At 39.9% G+C, this 6,577-nt stretch overlaps 1 protein-coding gene across 2 annotated transcripts in view; it reads right to left on the bottom strand.

The window, feature by feature from the left end:
- The window catches only part of Lcorl (ligand dependent nuclear receptor corepressor like), a 198,884-nt gene that overhangs the window by 16,876 nt on the left and 175,431 nt on the right, over nt 1–6,577 (bottom strand). The gene's annotated exons all lie outside the window — the stretch shown is intronic.

The following is a 6,577-nucleotide window of genomic DNA, read 5'->3' as shown; positions in this document are numbered from 1 at the left end:
TCCCTCTGTTCCCTTCCCGCTCCCACTCATCACGGCTCCTTCGCCTGATGTTCCACGCACAGGCCGTCTCACCTCTAGCCTGCCCAGCCCACACTTCAGTATTTTGTCACATGGAATGTCCTTCCCTGGCGAATCACTGCTCTCCTACTGGCGCTCTGCCACTCTGTCCAGTGAATTCCTACTCACTCTTTCTAGCTCTGCTTGGTGGGCACTGCTTCAGGAAAGCCTTCCTTCACTTCCCTAACGATACGAATCTCCCTATAATACATTTTCACAGCATTAAACACCAGTTGTGAACATACTACATTTTTGGAATTATTTATCCAGTGTCTTTCTCCCCAAGTAAACCCTGAGGGCAGCAATCACACCTGTCCCCCGCCCCCAAGTACTTCCCACTGTCTACCATAATGCCGGGCACTTAGACAAGCATTTCTGAATGAATACATTAATAGAATGCAGAGATACAGGATTTCAGAACTCAAGTTTTCTTTGTGCAACACAAAGACCAAGCAGCAAACACGAGTTTTCCAGGTTGCTTAGAACTGGGGGAGAGGGGAAAAAACCAACGCTCAATTTAATATAAAACAAAAACGTCATGCTGGCCCCGCCCCTGGGGCTGCGGAGACAGCGATTGAGACTGGACTGGCGGCGCCTCTCAGGAGGCTGAAAACAGAATTACTACGTGTCCGATCTGTAGTGAGAGCCTGCAGACCCTGTACTAAATACAAAACAAAAATAAAAAAAAAAAAAAAAAAAAAAAAGACAAGATGAAGTCACTTAGACACCCACTCTCCCTCTCGTTTGGTAGTTAATCTGCAGATAAATTCACTGCACTGCAGTAATTACAGAATGCTCAGCACCACCATGAAGGGAACTCAGCTGTCCTGGAAAGCCACAGGAGGGAATGGTGAGCAGGAAGCTGGACTGCGAGTCTGGGATTGTTAAGTAGAGACAGGAAAGGACACCAGTGTTGACACGTGCCTGTAGTGCCATCTACTTGAAAGGCTGAGGCAGGATAAATGGCACCTGAGACCCCATCTCTCTCTCTCTCACACACACACACTCACGCATACACACACACACACACACAAATGGAGAATGCAGAAAATAAAAACACTTGAACCTTAAAGCAGTTGTAAAGTAATGAAATCAATCTCTTCACAGGTAGCAGCTAGCTAAGGAAGAGAAGACCACCCTTGAAACTTACCTTGGACAGAAAAAGCAAGTTTGGAGGCTGCAGAGAGCCTCCAACAAAACAGAATAAATCCCCCACTATGGCTCCCCAGCACCACTCTGCTGGATAAAAATTACTGTCCCATAGTAACAAAAAACCCCAGCTAACATGGCAAACAGCTATTGTGCTGGGGCAGAGAGCACATCATGTATGGAAATTAACAGGATAGAATGATCTTAACCTATTTTTAAAAAGCAGTAATTAGCTGAGGAGATAGCTCAGCAGGAATAAGTACCTGTTGGCAAATCCGAGGTCCTGAGTTCAAGCTCCAGTACTGGAAAAAAAAAAAAAGCAGTAATTTGCTAGCCATATCATATAAAAATTGATCTTAAAAAAAAAGGGGGCTGGTCAAATAGCTCAGTGGATTAAAGCGCCTGCAAGCAGGTGCAGGGGTGGGGGTTTGATCCTCGGGCCTGCCATGCCGGTCTCACCCCCGGGGCTTGCTGAGATGAGACTGAGACCAGGCATGGTGGTACATGCCTGTAATCCCAGCACTTGGGAGGCTGCAAACAGGAGAATCACTACCAGTCTGATTTAGTAGTGAGACCCTGAACACCCTGTAGATCCTTCCCTAAAATTCAGAAAAAAAAATTGATCTGATAAACTTTTTCTGCAAAAAAGACAGATTTTAGATTTATGAACTTTATGATGTCTCTATTACTACTTACAATTCAGCTTCTAATAGTACAAATATAACAGTAATTATGTATATGAATGAACATATAGTGCTCAAATAAAACTTTATTTACAAAACAGGCCATGGGCCAGACTACTCAATTTACATAATTAATTTCTATGTCTGAGAATAATTCTGGGGCCCGGGAGGTAGCTCAGTGGTCTCAGCGCCTGCCCAGCAAGTGCAAGGACCTGGGTTCGATCCCTGGTACTGTGTGCCATACTGCTGTGTCAGCTACCAAAACTGGGTGTGGCGACACACACCTGTAATCCTGATGCTAAGGAGGCTGAGACAGGAGGATCACTACAAGTCTGAGCTGCATAGCAAGACCCTGTATCAAATAAATTTTTTAAAAATTAAAAAAAGAAAATGATTCTGTATTCTACAGTCACTAATCGGTAAAAAAAATCAAATTATCTTTCAAGTTATACTAATTATGTTGTCAAAATAAAAACAACTTGAAATAATGTTTATAAAAGTTCCTTATTTTTCTTAATACAATGTCTAGTAAACCAAAAGAAAAAAATTCCCTATTTTTTTTTTAATAAACTGGCTGATCTATGAAAGGAGGAGCCCGGGGAGGTAGCTCAGTAGAATATAATGCTTGCCTTGCAACAGCAGGGTTCTGAGTTCAATCCTTGATACTGAAAGAAAAACAAAACAAAACAAAAAAAAAAACCAGAAACAAAAACTATGAAAGTAGCACAACAGAATATCCTGAAAACTCAGTAATGACTTGACAAAGCAAACGGATATGAAATATTCAAGAAAAATTCTAAGAAAACACATCAAGACCAAGACTATCAAAGTAGTTGTTTTATATTTTTTTCATTTTTTTTTTTGGCAGTACCGGGGATTGAACTCAGGACCTTGCGCTTACCAGGTAAGCACTTATTCTACTGAGCTATCTCCCAAGGCCTAGTTGTTTTATATTTTAAAATTCTGGCAAGAGTTACAAATTCTTTTTTTTTTAATTATTTTTAAAATTTATTTATGTATTTACGTTTTTACGGTACCGGGGATTGAACTCAGGACCCTGCGCTTGCCAGGCAAGCACTTACTCTACTGAGCTATCTCCCTGGCCCTACAAATTCTTTAAAACATAAAACTTGTACTCAATTTCTAAAGAAAGGATAAAAATTCAATAATTGAATAGGCTTTAATTAAAATATGCAATTCATTATACCTGAATTAACAGAGTCAGTTTAAAAAATTTTATTTATGACAGTGGCATGACCAAATTGGGAATAAGAGGCCCATACAAAAAGGAGTATGTCTAGGAATACATTTTTATATCAAATATCTTTCATTCACCCACTTCTGACCAAATTAGGCCTAGGGATATACACTGGAGAAGAGGCTGATCTTACACTTTGCCAAACCCGTAGCCAAATGTTTTCTCATGGCTTGTCGTGCAGATGGCAGATGCCAGAACTGACTGCTAACACAGCTCACCCTTTCTTAACATGGAAGACTCTAATAAGCAAAAATGAAACGGAGTGATTGGAATGATAATTTTTGGCTGAAAGGTGTTTTAATGGGAAATGTCATTTTGAATTCCTTAATTTATATACTGGGTCAAACTTAGTATGTACTCACATATTTTTACAGTCATTACATTGTTTCTGGAAACAGCACAATAAAATACCAAGAAACTCTAGCAGAAAGGAATATTTCTCCCATCCAAGTACTAACCAGGCCCGACCCTGCTTAGCTTCCGAGAGCAGATGAGATCGGGCACATTCAGCGTGGTTGGGCCTTAGACTAGAAAGCAGTATTTCTAATTACGTTCTCCACGCTGTTCCACGCGATCACAAAAAGTCTGAGAAATACCATTTAGCTGCTAGTGGGCCCCTGGGACTTGGTAAGAGCAAGACCCAGGCTGATCCCAGAGCGCTTCGCCCAGTGTCCTGGCAGGGGGGCGAGGCGTCGGGGCCGGAGAGCGCTCCTTGGAGGCCATCTTTGCAGTGTTGGTGTAGCTCCCTGGGCTGTGTGACTAGGAGTCATCTGGAAATGTTTTTCTACCAAAATTAACTTTAGAAAAATTATCTTCTCTGTGCTTTACAGTTTCATCATTAAATGATAATTATGATGTTGAACAACAACACATGAAGGAACTCTAAATTTCAGACAAGGTCTAAGAACATTGTGTGCAACAGGTTGCCTTAAATTTCTAAAGAACATCCTGTGTTCAATGTTTAGCAAGTGCGATACAATGTGCTGAAGGAACAGAGGAGGATTCATGGTTACTCATAATTTTAGGTAGTTCAAGATGTGTATTACTGAAAACCATCCACCAGTTATAAACCTGTGTGAAAACCCGAATTCTAAAGAGAAAAAAAAAATGTGTATTTAGCCTTTTTTATCTTGTCTTTCTGAGACAGGGTCTTGCAATGCAGCTCTGGCTGGCCATGAGCTCGCTTTGTAGCCCAGGCTGGTCTTGAACTTACAATGATCTTCCTGGCTCAGCCTCCTGAGTGTTGGGATTACAGGCATGTGCCATCATGCCTGGCCCATTAAGTCCTTTTTGAGGACAAAATGCAAAACAGGAGAAGTTGACACACTGAATATTTTAAAAAGACATCTCAGAGTCTATTTTGAAGTGTCAACAGAATTTTGTGCATTTATGAGAAATAATGTTTTAGGATAAGTACTACTAGTGTAGAGTAGCTTTAGGTCTATATTAAATTAGTCTTAAAGATTTCTTCATAGTGTTCAGTTTATTTACATCCAGATATTTACCAATCAAGAAAAGGCACATAATTGCTTTGGGAACTCAAAAGGTACTGAAAGAATGTTTCAAAGTTTGTATCTTTATTTTCAATAATTACACTCCATTTTAGGCCAATATTATTTCAGTTCTACAACTGATCACTCACCTACCATTTCCAAACAAATCTGTATTTTGTGGTATTATTAGAAAAGATTATCTAAAACTCAACTCTGCTTATGTAGCTTCTCATTATTCACAAAATTAAGCATATGTTCTTGTTCTGAATTCTTTTCTTTCTGTAACCACAGTCAACTCAACTACTATTGAACCTATTAATTTACATCCTGGCAACTGAGATAAAGGTGCACAGTCAGTCTAGCTTGTATTTTCTGAGATATGTATTTCACACCTAACACACATTCTCCAGTACCCAAGCCTACCATTCTGCTCTGAGCTGACCTTGTATTTCACAGAAAATGAGTCTTAGTATCTGAATTTTTTGCCCATTAATTACTGATTTCCATCACCATTTATTGTTCTTATTACTCTTGTTTTATGAAAACACGAATCTTTGGGCCAAGACCAATACTCAGATCCTAAACACAGGAATCAACTCAGGGGCATCATCCCATTTTTATTGCTTGCCGTCTCAGTTTTGTACATTCACGTTTTTATTCTTCAGTAGCTGTTTCCTATTGACATCTAAACATTTTTGGAAATCTGCCTTCAGCTCCAAATACTCTTGGCTCTCTATCTCCTCTTCATTTTTAGCCATTTATAGCTTTCTGTGCTGTGTATTTTCCTCTCCTCTTTCTCCCTTACTCATCTATCACTGCTTTAGAGTCTGGCTCTGTGAGTCTACCAGAGTCACTCTCTCTCAAAGCAGGAAGACAACCTTTTGCTTTTGTATTCAGAGTAACCATTTCAGGACTTAGTTTCATTAGCTTCTTAACAACAATTCACACTTTTTTCTTGCAGTACTGGGGATGGAACCGAACCCAGGGCCTTGTGCCTGTTACTACACAAGTGCCCTATTATTGAGCCACATCCCAAGCCTTATACTCCCTTTAAAAATTTTTCCTCGCACCACTCTCCAGGGGTTCTTTTCTGACTGCCTGACTATCCATAGCAGTTTTCCTTTTGTGCTCACTTTTTCTTTTCTTTGTATCTTTGGGGCTCTGAGGTCCTAAGATTTTTCAGTCATATACTACATACTCCGGGGCCTGGGGATTTAGCTCAGCGGCAGAATGCTTGCCTAACAAGCTGGAAGCCTTGGGTTTGGTCCTCGGCATCAAAAAGAAAAAATAAACCTCCCCTAAAATGTTTAACCAAAAAAATACAGTAAAATCTCCCACCCTGTGACTTCACTTGTTTGCCAACTCCTCAGTCTCCATCCCAGCTCAGGCCTATTTCCTTGATTACCTAACTGTACAGTAAATTGTAAACTGATTTTATGTCACAGATCTCTACTCTTTTCTGTTATTCTTACAACTGGGGCTTAGAACATCATTTCAGCAACAGATGTTGACATCGTAATTTGGGCTATGCTTTCCTCAGGAGCCTTGATCTTTTACCATTTTCTTAACACCAACCCTGCTAACCTATGATTCTATTTCATCAGCTCTTATATACCATTCAGTGCTACAAGTAAGTTTACTTTTTCATCATCCACAATTCCTATATGCAGCTTGCTCTGCCTGAAACTGTTTCTAATATCTAAGCATCCTTTAACTCTCTGATTACTTATGACAGTACAGGAGACTTTGCCTGATTTCCTAAATTATAATTCATTTTTCCTTCTGTGTATCCCACGATGTATCTTTCTGGCATAACACTCATTCCACCAGGACTGCCTATTCAGTTTTCTATCCCTCATGAGATGGTAAGAAAGACCTAACTTCAGCCATTGTGTTCCCTTATAGCACATAATATCTTGCTTAAAACACAAAATTTA

The sequence above is a fragment of the Octodon degus genome, unplaced genomic scaffold, assembly GCF_000260255.1.
Source record: "Octodon degus isolate 3935 unplaced genomic scaffold, OctDeg1.0 scaffold00006, whole genome shotgun sequence".
NCBI classification, from domain to species: domain Eukaryota; kingdom Metazoa; phylum Chordata; class Mammalia; order Rodentia; family Octodontidae; genus Octodon; species Octodon degus.
The sequence above is the reverse complement of the archived record's forward strand: the minus strand, read 5'-3'. Positions and strand labels throughout refer to the sequence as shown.